Source organism: Notechis scutatus, chromosome 1 (assembly GCF_049901735.1).
Source record: "Notechis scutatus isolate UNSWTSFEM ecotype Mainland chromosome 1, rNotScu1.2, whole genome shotgun sequence".
In the NCBI taxonomy this organism is placed as follows: domain Eukaryota; kingdom Metazoa; phylum Chordata; class Lepidosauria; order Squamata; family Elapidae; genus Notechis; species Notechis scutatus.
Window position 1 is genome coordinate 178,236,283 of NC_142009.1, and position 16,063 is coordinate 178,252,345.

A 16,063-nucleotide genomic window follows, 5' to 3' on the forward strand; every position below is an offset into this window, starting at 1 on the left:
TAGCAGAATATCATAATATTATTTACTTTTTTTCTCTTGTGATACAAGAGATTATTTGATAATATGCACATTTTTATTTTCAGTGGTTAAATGATTGGCACTGAGAAATCAAGAAGTATATTTACCTGAAAACATCTGGTTCTCCTTGCATGTCTATTGGTTAAAAATAGTATTTTTAAAAAGCCCTAAGCTTCCTAATAATAGGAAAGTTCCTATTATATACATTTATATAAATGTAAATTTCCTAAAATATACATTTTCCTAAAGTATTTTTATTTGATACATATATTAGTTTTCAGTGGAGATGTCATTTCTAAATAAAATTCTGTTCTATGAAGCTTGACTTCAATCAAAGGGAATTAAATTAATATGTAAACGTTAGTTCTGTTGTGAGATTTCATAGGTGTTTTAGCTTAGATATAACAAGAGATAGGAAGACATGACAATTCAATGCATAAAGAAGAGCATCATATATTCTTTGGGGTCTCCAAGTGAATTTTCTGCAAGATGACACTAAGCTGAGAAGCAGGTGCACAGAAAATATGCATTGGAATGGTGCATTTATTTTATCTCTTTCTTTATTTATATCCTGCCTTTATTATTTTTTACAAATATTTCAAAGCTGCAAATATATCCAATTCACCTGCCTCTTATTTTTTCCACAACATCCCAGTGAAGTGGGTTGGGCTGACAGAGAGGGACTGGCCCAAAGTCACTCAGTTGGCTTTCATGGCTAAGGTGGAACTTGAACACGCAGCCTCCCACATTTTAGTCCGGTACCATTTGACTGGTATACCTTTAGTACCACACACAAAGTCCTACTTTAACAAAGCATAAACCTGTATTTGAAGAGTAATCAGAGAACTACTTTCTATATGAGCAGAGGTCAGGGAAAGTAAAACCAGATACATTTGTTCAGTGACATAAGCAAAGGCTGATGACACCATCAGGCAAGTGTTGGGATTTTCTATTTTCATTCTGATACTTGATGCAAATATTTTAGTTGCAACATTTGTATGATGATATTGTTATGCATTGTTTATCATTTGCTCTCCTTGCCACAAGACACTGATGGAACCTTTACAATTACCATGCACAAACATCAATTACCCCTTTCACTGAGAAACAACCAGTTCTCAACCTAGCTGGGGCATTTGAGGTGACAAAAGAAAAATTAGTGTTGAATCTTGGGTGATTAGATAGATAGATAGATAGATAGATAGATAGATAGATAGAGAGAGAGAGAGAGAGAGAGATGGATGGATGGATGGATGGATGGATGGATGGATGGATGGAATGATTGATAGATAGATGGATGGGTGGACGAGCAGATGGACAGACGGACAGGGGGAGAGAGAATGGTTGGAGACTTTTTTATTTTTTTATTTATTTGATTTGTCAATCACTTACAAGATAATAGGTATAAGTATAAACATGAGTAAGAATACAGAAAATAGGTACGATTAAATGGGGACAATGGGACAGGGACGGGAGGCACGATGGTGCACTTATGCACGCCCCTTAAAGACCTCTTAGGAATGGGGTGAGGTCAATAGTGGATAGTTTGAGGTTAAAGGAGTGGGGGTTTGAGAATGTAACTACGGAGTCAGGTAGTGCATTCCAGGCATTGACCACTGTGTTGCTGAAGTCGTACTTTCTGCAATCAAGTTTGGAGCAGTTAACATTGAGTTTGTATCTGTTGTGTGCTCTTGTATTGTTGTGGTTGAAGCTGAAGTAGTCACTGACTGGTAGGACATTGTAGCAGATAATTTTGTGTACTACGCCTAAGTCCAACCGTAGGCAGCGTAGTTCCAGATTGTCCAAGATTTGTCAATTGTTCAATTGTCAAGATTGTTCAAGACTTACTGTATATATGCATTTTCTGCCTTTCTACTCTACTGCTTTTTCAATACCTCTAATATAATTAGTTTTTCCACAACTGTGTCCTTGAATTTCTGCTTGCTACCATTTGAGTTTGAAACTGGGTGAAGTCTGACCCTTTATAAGGTTCCTGACAGCTGGGTAGCAGGAAGTGAGGATAGATAGGCTAGATTTGTATGTCTTCCTTCCAGTCCTGTGCTGTTCTTAACAACTATCCAGATGAATGCCCTGCAGTTGAAACCAATGGAATGTAATTAATCTACTCCAGCAACATGAGTAGTTAGGTAACCAAGATGGCTTGTTGAGATGCAGCAAGAAGCAAGGAGGGCTTTGGATTTGAGAGGCCCATGGCTTTCCTGGCTTCTCCAGCCTGCTTCAGATATTGTTCCTTTGTTCCTTCTCAGTGTCTCAGCTTAAACACTGGAAAAAACATGCTGATGGCTTCCCTATTAAGAATATTCTGACATTATTTATTTAATACATTTCTAAACCACTCAACATTCATAAAATAATCCCAGTACAAGGGCAGAACAAATTAAAACAATTTGCAGTGAAACAATTGCACAATAAATGCCCTCCAAGAATTCTTGCATCTAAAACAGACCATAAATTAGCTAAATACCCAGGAACACTGGCAAGAACAGGCAGAAAATCAGTAGCAAGACAGAAGGCTCAGCAGCAGAAATTTAACCAAAGATTTGGGAGGTTAGATACATCTTCAGCTGGCAGTGAAAGCTTACAAGATTCAGTACCAGTCATAACTGAGCAGAGAAAGAATTTCATAGACAGCCACTTGAGAATCCTTGCTCATGGGTAGCGAGATAGAGATACATTCTCTGTTTCTATGTTGTCTATGCATGCCCAAAGCACACAACTCTTCTTTTTTAAAACAGAAACTTTTTAACCCATATTGGTCTTTTTTTTTAAACCTGCAATGCATATAAACAAGTAAATATAACATAAATGCTTCAAATCCCTTTCCAAAATATTATTCTGACTGGACCTAACTGTCAAGTTATTACAGTGGAACATCTATTGTAGTTATCCACTAAATTTTATGATAGTTTTTTTTCCCAGAAAGTGGGTACTTTCAGATTTCTGAAAGGCATATTTTATATATTTTATCACTCTTCACCAATTCCTAGATGAGCACTGGAGATTCTACAATATATTAAAAAAAGATGTTGAGACTCTGGAAGAAGTGCAGAGAAGAGCAACAATGATGATTAGGGGGCTGGAGGCTAAAACATATGAAGAATGGTTGCAGGAACTGAGTATGTCTAGTCTATGTAAAGAAGGACTAGGGATCAGAGGCAGGTGTGGTATTCTACCAGCTCGCACCTATTTGCTAGAACCAGTTTTTAACATTCTAAGCAGTTCGGAGAACTGGTTGTTAGAAGAAATTACTGGCCTAATCCTGTAAGGAAGGCAGGGAGGAAACATTCTGGTGTTCCTTACAGAAACAGCCTGTCAGGCTACAGAACTTTTCCCCATTCAATTAGCAAGAATGAACTTCTGAGAACCAAATGTATCAAATGGAATCCTTTATTGAGATGAGACAATTCATGTAGGAGTTCAAAGCAGCATCTGAGGTCCCTCAGGCATACAGGAATATATAAGGGAGTTTAGAACCCCTCCCCTTATCTCAATGTGTATTTAGAGAAACAAAAGCCAGTATGTTAATTCCCCTCCCACCCCTTCTGTAGGAACGATCTTTCTCACAGTTTCCCAGGACATGCTTAATTTTCCCCCACCCCCTTTTTAGAACGAACTTTTTCCACAGATTCCCCGGATATATCTCACTGTGGAATTTTTATGATCTTCTCGTCTCCTGGCTGTGCCTCTCGGAGGTGATAATTCTGGCCATCTGGCTTTTCTCCCTCCATTGTATCATGTGTGGGTTATACAAATTCGATATAAGGTTAAATATATTTACATCAAGAAAAGATTTCTTTATCAGCCACCCTCCCCCTTTTCTTCTTCCACTGAAGAAATGACAGATACACGGATCTGACATCCTGCCCTCCTTAAAAAACAGATAGGTCTACCTGGAAAAAACAAAAGTCATGCATTACATTTGCAATTCAGGATGGTTTATCAGGATATTTTAGGTGGAACTTTCGTAGTAATGTGGGTGCTTTTACGTGTTGTTTGGCTACGTTACCCACTCATTTTCTGAGGAAGGAAGGTCTTTCCAAGCTACTAAATATTGTGTGGATCCACAGTGAGTGTGTGAATCAAGGATATCTTGAATTTCAAAATGTTGTTCCCCATGTACCATGATGGGGGTTGGAGGTGTGAGAAGGTGGGGGGTCTGAGGTTTGAAGTGATCTCTGGTTTGAGCAAGCTACAGTGAAATACTGGATGAATCTGCCTAAGTGTTTTTGGAAGTCGAAGCTCTACCGTCACAGGGTTAATAATTCTGGTGATGGGGAATGGGCCAATGAATTTTGGTGCTAATTTCTTAGAGGGTTGTAATGATTTTAAGAATTTTGTGGACAAATATACACGGTCCCCAATCTTGAAAGGTTTAGGTTTGCAACGTTTTTTTGTCTGGTTGAGTTTTGTAAACTGCTCTAGCTTCCTGTAAAGATAATCTTACCACTGGCCACATGGCTTGTAAGTTATCCATCCACTCCTTAAGGGAGGGGATTTCAGGTTCTTTGGTGGGTAGTTCCGGCATGGGGTTGAATTCTTGGCCCGTGGCTACCTGGAATGGGGTGAACCCCATGTTATAATTTTATCAATGTTATTGTCAACAATGAGAATAGCAGTGAGAAATCACAAACTATGGATCAGAAATCTCTACTTCCAAGAGGAGCAGGTGTAAACAGCCATCCCTTGGCCTCTGCTTTTGATCCTGCTTCCTGCTTGTAGCCAGCAAATTCCCTCTCCAAACAGACTAATAGGTTCGGTGCAGTTAATCTTCTCTTACGGGACAAAGCCCCCAGGAAACAATGTCATCTTCTAGGCTTTGCTATCACGAATCTCCCCCCACCTCCAATTAGAAAGCTAACCACATAGTTTTGGTGGGCCAGCCCAAACCAATGTGGCCAAAATTTTCACGAGTAGCGCATTCACAAAAGAGAAGGAAAGATATGAGCTGTTCTTCCATAGAACCAGGTAGGCTTTACTGTTCCTTTCCCTTTCAAATATATCCAAACATCCAGACTCTCAAATTTACTTCCCCTAAGTATGGAAAATACGATAAGAACTGAAAAGAGATGGATCTGGTATGATAATAATGAGATGTTTACATAAAGTATAATTTGTTGCAGCTTCCAGTTTCTACAGTTATTGTTTTTTAAATTGTGACAGCATAAATCCTAATACATTGTGTTTGTTAGTACAATGATATTTATATAATACACTTAAATTCTTAACATTCTATTGTTTAGATATCTTAGGTACAAAAGAGGAAATGAAAGGTAGCTATATTTTTTTCAAGTTTTATTTGCTTTATTTATATAACATATAAAAAATCCATTTCGATCAAACAGTGAGTTGTTGGGGTACAATTGTTTTTAGGCAATTGTAATCAAAGTGTTTACAATAACATTCATCACAATAACATTAATACTGAATAACAATAATATTGTTTGTCCATTTTAACAGATTTCCATTTTAACAGTTATCCTTTTTATATCCCTCTCTTTCTAACTTTTGTTTTTATTGTCCAACCATTAATAAAATAAGTCCCATATCAAAAAGTATTTAGTTTCTTCTTTGTCCTTAATTATAAGCATTAATCTATCCATTTCTGCACATTCTAGTATTTTCTTAATTACATTCTCATCTGTCGGGATCTCATCACACCTCCATTGTTGAGCATATACAATTCTAGCTGCAGTTAATACATGTAAAATCAAGTATATAGCCCTTTTATCATATTTTTCCACCAGAATGTCCAATAAAAATATTTCTGGTTTCATGTCTATATGCTGTTTTAACACTTTTTCCAACCAGATGTGTATTTTTGTCCAATATTTTTTGGCTTTTGGACATATCCACCACATAAGGTAATATGAACCACGTGTTTTGATTACATTTCCAACATTTAGCAGATCTATCTTTATATATTTTTGCCAGTCTTGTTGGTGCAAAATGCCATCTATAGAACATTTTATACAAATTTTCTTTATATGCAATTGACATAGTCAATTTAACACTTCTATCCCACAATTTCTGCCACTTGACTAATTCTATTGAAAGGTAGTTATATTGTTATTAGTGCAGTTAAAGATATCAGTATTACAAGCATCATGATTATATGGCATTTTCATTAAAACTACATGTAATATAGGGAAGAAAGAGCAAGGGAAAAGCATGCATTGAGGTCTTTGTTACATAATAAAAGGTTCAGACTTAGGTTAATTACTTTTACACCTTTGGTTCTTCTTTCCTACTTTTTTTCTTTAATATACTGTATATTAGCTTCTAATATATATTAAAGGGAGAGGGAGGCATAGTGGCCTAGAGCTGAAGACTGTCACCTCCCACTCAGAAAGTTGAAAGTTCAATCCTAAACAGCAGATGTTTCTCTATTAGGGCAAAAAGAGAAAATATCTGCTGCAAACTCTGCATAGATGTCAGGAAGGGCATCTGGCCAGTAAATGCTCAGCTCCATTCAGTTGCACTGACTCCACCCTGATAAAAAAGGATTATGGGGTTGTAAAACGAAGATCTATACTATATACATTTGCAGCCTTTGCAGAAGAACACACACACACACACACACACACACACACACACACATATACACACTACGTATATGTATATTGCTGCAAGATCAAGACTGAATTTATTTGAATTTGCAAGGCCTCTTAGAACAATTGTTTTAGTCATCTTTGAAGCCAAGTTAGGAGCTGTCAGGATGAGATTAAGAACCAGAAATCTAAGCTGTCGTAAAACAAATAGGAAGGGGAGAGACAACAACTATTATTATTTTTTTTAATAGGTGAAGCAACAGTTTTGACTTCTGGAGAACAATGGATAAGACCATTAGAGAATAGACTATAATTAGTTGTGTAATAGTAATGGTGCAGCATCCACCCTGTTAAATGTAGAAACAAAAAGCCTTTCCAGGCTATCGTTTTGACTAATTCCCCCATCAATTTCACAATCCTGTAACTGGAGAGAATAATTCGGAATTTTAAGACACAATGATGCTCTATCTTCTGCTCCCCCAAATCAATTCTTCCCCAAAACTCAGTAACTTGTTAATTTGTTTCAACAATCGTTCCATGACCAGCAGATTTCAAATTTCGATCTTCACTGTCTAGATTTTTCCATTGTGAGTTTTTGCAGAATGATTACTATCCTGGCATGCTATACGGCTACTTAATAATCAAGCGTTTCTAGGGCTTTTGTGGAGACCAAAGAGGGGGAATGGATTTTGATTCAGCTTAGAGAGTAATAAAAGTGCTCCATTCACAAAAGTAGTTATCAGTCCTGGCTTCTAGAGGTCTCTTTGAGCTTTGCAGATTTAATGAGCACCAATGAAGGGGTTGTTTTGCCGATTTCAGGTATGTGTGGCCTAGTATAAAGAAAGACAGAGACCAAGTTTTCACCTTCATAAGCTTTTTACGTGTTTATTCAGCTGAATAAAGATGGGCCTCCCTTAGTAAGAGAGAACCCTAAACACACTTTGGCATTCATATTTATATGTTTGCCACATTATCCACTTCTCCACCCAGATGCTCCTCCAGACAAGCTGGCGCACTCTAGATAAAATAAAGAAGTTCAGAAATAGAGCCACCCACCACCTTTGGAGGTCCTCCAAGGACACTGAGTGTCATCTCAGGGACTTTGGGTGTTTCCTGAGGAACTTTCCATGATCCTGAAGGCCTGCAGAGGCAATGGTGACACATATACTCACTTTCAATAGAAACATTAAATTCCTGGCTAACAGGGTGATTCTTTAACCAATATAGGGGAGTCATAACCAATATTTAGCAAATATTCACATATCCCTTCCAGAAAATAAAAGGAAAGGATGGAACACCTGAAAATCTGAGCATCTGTTTTTAATCAACAAAGCTTGGAAAATGGAAGGACTGACTTTTTGAAAACCCAAAAATTTACTTCTTTTTTTTTTTTAAACTTCGAGGCATTATTTCACTACCTAGATATTTCATACAGCTAATAAAATAGATTAATTTGTAAGTACTGTGACTATTCAGAAAACAAGATGGGTGCTTTCTGACATAATTGTGGTACTCGCATGATAAATACTGTCTTCTTGCTCTTCAAGACTCTCATGACAAGTGTATTATGAGCATAATTTATTGTGATCATGAGTTTATGAAATCAATTTATTATGTTCCTTTCAGTTCCACAATAACTGTTGACTGCAAATATTACAAATGTTAATATATCTCAAAACAGACACGGACAGCTGGGTTCAAAACTAGAAGTGATCATTCAGGGGAAATGCAAGATAGAAAAATTCTGCCAATATATTACTACAGTGGCTTTAAAAACAGAACTTTCTTCTTCATATGTTATACAACTTGTTAATACTTTTAAGCTAAATTTATTGGTAATCCTAAGGACAGCTTTGCCCAATCAAAACAAGTAATTCTGCAGCTATGGTTTTCCAATAAACTGATACCAGCAGCAGTCAGAAGATTTCTGATCTTAAAAAGTTCCTTGTTCTTTATATATAAGGTAAAATAGTACTATTAGCTGATCTTATAGATCATTTAACCCAGTCCCCTACAGGTAGTCCTTGAAATATGACCGCAATTGAGCCCAAAATTTCTTTTGCTATGTGAGACAGTCATTAAATTTTAATTTCGGAGATTTTAATTTTGCTCCATTTTACAACCTTTCTTGTCACAGTTGTTAAGTGAATCACTGCAGTTGTTGAGTTAATAACATGGTTGTTAAGTGAATCTGGCTTCCCCATTGACTTTGCTTGTCAGAAGGTCACAAAAAGTGATTACATGATCAGTGGTGGGATTAATTTTTTTTTACTACTGCTTCTATGGGCATGGCTTGCTGGGTGTGGCTTGGTGGGCGTGGCAGGGAAAAGATACTGTGAAATCTCCATTCCCACCCCACTCCACTGCTTTCCAACTCCATTCTATGCAGGACAACAAAAGAAGACCCAGCCAAACAGCTGGGACTCAGGAGGCAGAAAATAGGTAGGGACGGGGCCAGTCAGAGGTGGCATTTGCCGGTTCTCCAAACTACTCAAAATTTCCGCTTCCGCTTCTCCAGAACAAGTCAGAACCTGCTGCACATGATCCTGGGATGTCCGAGACAGTTTTTGAGACAGTTGCCAAGCATTTGAATTTTGAACACATGAACATGGGGATATTGCAATGGTTGTATGTGTGAAAAACGGTCATAAGTCACTTTTTTCGGTGCCATTGTAACTTTGAATGGCCACTAAATGAACTGTTGTAAGTTGATGACTACCTGTATTTGTGCAAGATCTTCTAGAACATCTCTAACAGATCACTATCCAATTTTCTGTTGGAAGACCAACACAAGGACAACTCACCTGGCAGACAGCTCATATAATCAGGAAGTCCTTCTGTTGCTAAACTGAACCTCCTTCCTTATAACTTTAGCCAACTGCCTTTTGGGGAAATAGAGAATAAATTTAGGAGATTATATTGGCCCCAATCCTTTTGGCTTCTCTTAAGACCTTGAAGATTTGGCTATGTCACTGGGCATGAGGGTCAGAACTATATAGTAATCATCTCATGGCAATACCTGTGAGATTATTACTATATAGTGATAATTCTTTGTGGCTTTTATTTCAGCTGCTGATTATGTATTTGTTGTTAGGTTGTTGTTTGTGGAGATTTTAATTGTTGTTAGCTACCCAGAGTCATAACAATGAGATAGGGAGCCATATAAATTGAAATAAATACATCCATTCCTTTGACCCAAAGGTGCTTTTTCAAGAGGCAACTGGATTTTCTTGTTTTTATTTGAAGACATTTCACTTCTCATCCAAGAAGCTTCTTCAGCTCTGACTGAATTGTGGGGAATGGAAGGATTTGAAAAGCACCTTTGGGACAACTATGACCTGGATGACTGAGAATGTCCATAGACAAATCCATCCCTTTCTTTCTGTGACAATCCTGGGGGTAATTGAAGACTGCTTCTGATCATTCTCAAGTTGTCACAACTCTGTTTCTTTCTTTGCCTTGCTATTTTCTCACTGTTAACAAGAGTCAACTAGAGCTGAGCCACTGTACTTTTGACTATGGCCTTTAAATATTATGAAGTTACCATAAGCCGGAAATGAAATGAAATGCTTATAACCCAACAGCATCCTGTTTATAGCCTTCATCAGAGCCACCCCGTAAGAGCTAGGGGCCTAACAGTTAATGTGGGTTTTTTCCTTTGAAGGAGATTAAGGTGAAATGTATTTTTTAATACTTTCAGAGGCCTTTCAATAGCCAGTTCTCACATTAAAGCACCCATTAATCCCTTTCCCTTTTTATTCTATCCATGCCTAATTTTGAACTGAGACTCTTAACATGTTGTGTAAAGCCTAGTACTATTGTTCTTGTGAAGTGGTGTGAAATTGTTTAAAACCTCAGCCTTTGAACTAGTGAAATTTTGACCCCTGCAGTAAGTGAATGTTTGCAGCTCAGCTTTTGAAACCATCCCTATATGTGGAGGAACAAATCATGAAAAATGGGCCCTAAAATTGTTCCATACCATTACTTTATCCTATCATTGAGAAGTACACTGAATTTTTCCTGTACAATGGACTTCAGAAAAAAAAGTCTGGAACAAAGGCTTCTTACCCTTTCTCTGAAAGCATGATGGACTCTTTCAAAAGTCCTCCTACTGTTGACATCAATTCTGATTCTATTATTCATCTGCCATTCTTTATGCCAACATATTATAAGTTAAGAGTTAATATTCTAGTGACAAAGACATGGGAGCAGTTAAGTTGGCCATCAATTAGGCCATCTGGGTGCACAAAAATATTAATGCAGGCCATGTTAAATTGTGCTCTTACATTTCTTTTTTTAAAACTCCACTGAAGGAACAAAGGGTGATGGATGGGAGATGTTTTAGGATTAATAGAACATCTTATAGAGTCTTACTGTGCTGAAGACGAGATCAATCATAACAGCTCAGATACCATGATAATGAACATGGAATAAATATCTAGAAAGACAGTAGATCAGAATTTGCTGGAACAGTTGTGCTTCTCTGTCAGCTTGCCTAAAACCTATGCAGGTAATGACTCTCCATATTCATGTCTGCAAATTCAAACGAATGCATGAAATGCATCATTGTAAAGCTTAAAAATAAACAAACAATGCCAGGATGATATCTTCTTTCACATCCACCTAAACAACATCATAAAGGCTTTAAACATTCTATGTGCTGGTGAAAGAGAGACCACATGTTTGAGTGCTGCCCATGAAAAATTCTCCCTGAGTGTACAAAAGAACCAATTTTTGAAAAAGGAATCAAATTCAATTTTACTGGTGTGCAAGATTCTTTGCTGCAGGTTAGAATATTGATTCATTCATCCTAAGGATGTCTTCCCTGATCTTGTAGGTTCTCTCCAACACCATTAGCAAGGCTCTTTCCCAGCTCCTGTATCTGATCTCCTTTATCAAAAGTTGCCATGAATTGAATATCTATGGAGATTCTCGGTCATCTAATTTATAAAACAAAGTCCAGTTGCCTTTTGAAAAAGCATCTTTGGAACATGAATTGAATATTGGACCTTTTTTAAAAGCATGTGCTCTACCCACAAACATTGTACAATTCCCAGCACTGAAAAGGTTGCCTTCAACAAACTTCCAGCAGCAACTTATTATCACTTTTGCAATAAACAGTTTTAATTATTTCTTTGGTTTTCTAGTTACAGTACTTCCTTGTGTCATGATGATCTAACTCATTATATTCATTTACATGGTATCTCACTTTATTAATGTTCCCTTAGAGCAGAGCTGTCATGGGCCGGATGCGTCATGCACTGGCCATGCCCACACCTGTTTTAAGCAAAGGGGGGAAATCCTGATACGTTACGTGACACCACCATGATGACGTGAGTTTGACATCCCTGCCTGAGAGGATATATGCTCTACCTTTCAAGTGGGCAAAACAAAACACTCTCTCCTCTGATATTAGCTTCATAACAGTAGATTGGGTGGAGAGATTGTGTCCAGCTGAAAAGGAGCTCTATAGCTAAATAGGAACTTAAATCAGTGTCTATCCAAGCCATAACCAACATATATATATACACGCATATATGTATATATAAATGTATCCATCTTGCCTTTATTATTGTTACAAATAACTTAAGGTGGCAAATATATCCAGCATACCTTCCTCCTTTTATTTTCTTCACAACAACATGTCTGTGAAGTGGTTGGGCTGAGAGAGAGAGATGCTGGCCCAGCACCATCCAGCTGGCATTATTGGCTAAGGTAAGACTTGAACTCATGGTCCCCACTTTCTAAACGTCTCTTTCAAGTAGCAGAAATTAATTTAATCCCACTAAAAAGGAATAGAAACAGAACTAGGAAAGGTTGAAGTAGAGTTATGGCAATGGAATTTGTCATTTTCTTCACCCCATATACATCAATAGTAGCCATCAAAACATTTCAATATTACAGTCCCCTTCACTGCAACTGAGAACCAGAGACCTGAACCAGGTCTAATGCTTCTACTTCCTCACTTATCTTTGCAGTTAAAGACAACAGTCTAATTTTACTAAATTTAGGCACAGGAGTGGATAAATCTCTCAGTTTTGCCTTCTTTGTTTTTGTTCATTTGCTTCTTCCAAATCTCATATTCTTTCTGTTTCATTCATGAACAAAGATATGAATTCTGGCAACTATTTGTAAAACAAGTGAAACAAATAACAATTACAACCAGCCCCAGCCTGGGCTGCATTGAGGGGGAGTGACACTCATAGGAAGAAAAATCCCAAGTACATATGCAGCTTTCCTCTGGATTCTAAAACCCTAAGCTGCCAGACAACTGAGGTTTTGGTTGCTTTCCCAGTCAGCAAATGAAGGCAATCCAAAATTGCTGTGGTTTGAAATGAGACTTAGCAGGAGCTGAGCAAAAACTTGGACCTTTTCTGCCAGGAACTGATGTAAAATGGAGCAGCTAAAAGGAATCCTGTATTTAGCCTGATCTGCCAGGATTCATAGAACTTCTTGCTCTTTTATTCATTGTCAATTATTTATTTCTAGATGAAAACTAAAGGCCCCATTCCAAGACTGAAGCCTTGAAACAACATGAGAAGGAGTACACTTATGTATTCTCTCCTTTAGAATGTAATTCCTTGGTCCCTTGATTATCTTACTTTGTTTGTGGCTCTCATGTTTTTCTTTAGTATTAGACTTTTTTTAACCCATTAACTGTAATTTGGTCACCATCAGGCTACACAGGAGGACTGAGGGGGAGTGACAAAATGTGCTTCACTATCTTGCAATGCAAAGTTTGCCTGCTTTGTATTTGCGTTATAACTCACAGTCCAAGTTCAAAAAAACATGGTGCTTACACTAGTTTGTTGGTTAAGAATGGAGGTCTACTTTCATTGCTTTTCCAGTCACTCTTTGGTATATGCTTACGCAGTGGTTACAAAATCATAGTCCCAACACCTTACATAGCAGTATTGAGTATATAGAGCCCCCAAATTGTTTTTCACATCCATCCATGCATTAAAAACACAAACACATCCACAAATAATCTCACATTCTTCTTCATTTTCCCCTCCTCTCCTCCTCTCCTGCAGTGTATCATTTCTGGTCCATCACTTCTATTGTTAAAAATGTTCTGTCTCCCAAGTAATCTCTCTAGTCCTAGGCAGCACTTTTTCTGACCTATTTCTAGAAATTCACAATAAGGTGTCGGTGATGATTAAGCACTGTATATATTGGTAACAGCACTTCCCTAAACAAATGGATTTCCATAACTGACAGGCCCCAAATGCTGTTTTCTAAATATGATGAGTAAATAAAGCAAAGCCTTTAGAAGCAAGTTTGTGGTCCTCAGAGGATGCCCACAACTGCATCTATATTCATCATCCATTCTTTCTTCTATTTATTATCTTTCCTCTTTAGGGTGTCCTTCATACTTTTGGAAAATGATCCTGCCTTTCCTCCATCTCTGGTGGAGTACATTTTCATGACTGACATTATCTTTCCTGCTGAAGAACATTGAGTAATGGAGGCAATTTTAATTGGTGCTATTAATTGGGAAAAGTCATCCAAAGATATTATCCATTCTGAAGTTCTGTGAAGCACTTCTACAAATAATGTCAAAGAAGGCAGTAGAATTCTGGACTTGAGACAATAAGTATGGAAAACATATGTTTTAATGCTAGTTCTCCACAGGAAAAGTTTCCTAGGCTTTCTATAGTATGGAAGTTTAGTGATAGAAGAAACCTTTCTAAAATATAATGCCTTGCCTAAATAGTACAGGTAATCCTTAACATATGTCCATTTGTTCAAGGTCATTCATTTGAATTTACAGTAGTACTGAATGAAGGGTCTGATGACTGGCCCTGAAGTTATGGTTGGTGTGGTACCCTCACAGTCAAGTGATCAAAATTTGGGCACTTGGCAGCCTGCTGGCACATACAATTGCAAGGGCACTTCAAATTAAGGATTTTCACTCGATATTTAACCATTTCTTCTGTTATTGTTAGGTTCTCTAATTTGATTGTTACCAAATTCATTTTCATATTTTTTTTATTCATCCACTATTTTTGTTATAGTCTTTCTGAGCTTCCTATACATTTTTCAAAATCTTTTTGTTGATTTTTGTTTTGTTTTCCATTTTCCATTTTCAGTTACCATTTATACTTTGATAGAATTGTCTCTGATACTAAAACAGCTGATCTGCCTTAAATTGGATGATTTGTGTTTCATAGCATGCTGTTTTCCCAGCTATTGTTATTATTTGTTGCTTTATGATTATCAAAGATTCTTCATTTTTTCTAGTGCTAAGCCAATTTTTTAAATTAGTCTTGTCCTGATTTTTGCATTCTTCAATTTTTTGCTCTTTCATGTTTTTTTTAAATTTCTTGCATCTAGTCTTAATTTGTTTCTCCTGGTTTCTAATCGAAACTTCCCCTTTGGGATTGGATGTGATTTTGCATTTAGTTTTCTAATTTCGATAATCAGCTCTTCTGTAATCACCAATAGTGTACTGTAGTTAAGCCAATTGGTCTGTTTGGTATTTTTTATCCTTGCAAGAACTTTATTCATATCCAGCATTATAGATACCAGATCTATTTGGGCATTACTTTCAATGCTTAAAGTCTTTGTCTTACACTTTGCAGGTAATTCTGCAAATGTCATAATCTTTTAATTTCTCTTGTTGGGGACTCAATCCATAGGTTGCTTCAGTGCTGGTTTGTACTGGTTCTGTTGTCATAACTTCTTCTAATTTATCATTGTATAGTTCATATCAGTTACTTTCCTTATTTTTCAATTGTTGTCATCTGAGTTCTATTATAGTTTTGAGGTCTTTCATTTTCACAATTTTTCTGAACCTTTTCCAGTTTTGCTTCCCTGATTATTTTATTTCTGGTAATGAACAACTTTGATCTGCTAGTCGTTGTGAAATGATATTTGAGTCTAGTTAAATTCTTTTCTAGTGTTCAAAGATTTATTACAAGTAGCCTCACTTTGTTGGTTACAATTTATAATCCAAGCCATAATGTTGAAATGTTCAAACACAATATTCTTCTGTCTGTAGTTGTTCTTCTTCCACTAATCTTACAGGACTAGGCTCTGGTTGCTCATACCTCCTCAGCCATACCTCCTGAGTCTCATTGTTCACCTGTTGACAGATGCTAGGGAAATTTAATATCTGACATGATCCTTATTATCCTGGGTATTGACTAATTCAGTATAGGATTCTTTTTCTACTTTGTCACCATAGGACATGGATTAATTGATACACTTAGTCTGCCTCTTCTGCTGAGACCTGTCTCTTCTAGTAGAGTTATTATTACTGTATTGCTATTATCCTTGCCATCTTCTCATCTTTCTCACCTCTCATCTTTCCTACTACCTTTTTCTATTGGCATATTATGATTTATCAATTGTTGTTTGTATCTTGTGATTTATGATCTATGACATCACTTTGTTGTTTGTATGTATACTGAGAGACTATGCTCTGAAGACAAATTCCTGGTGCACCCAACCACACTTGACCAATAAAGAAT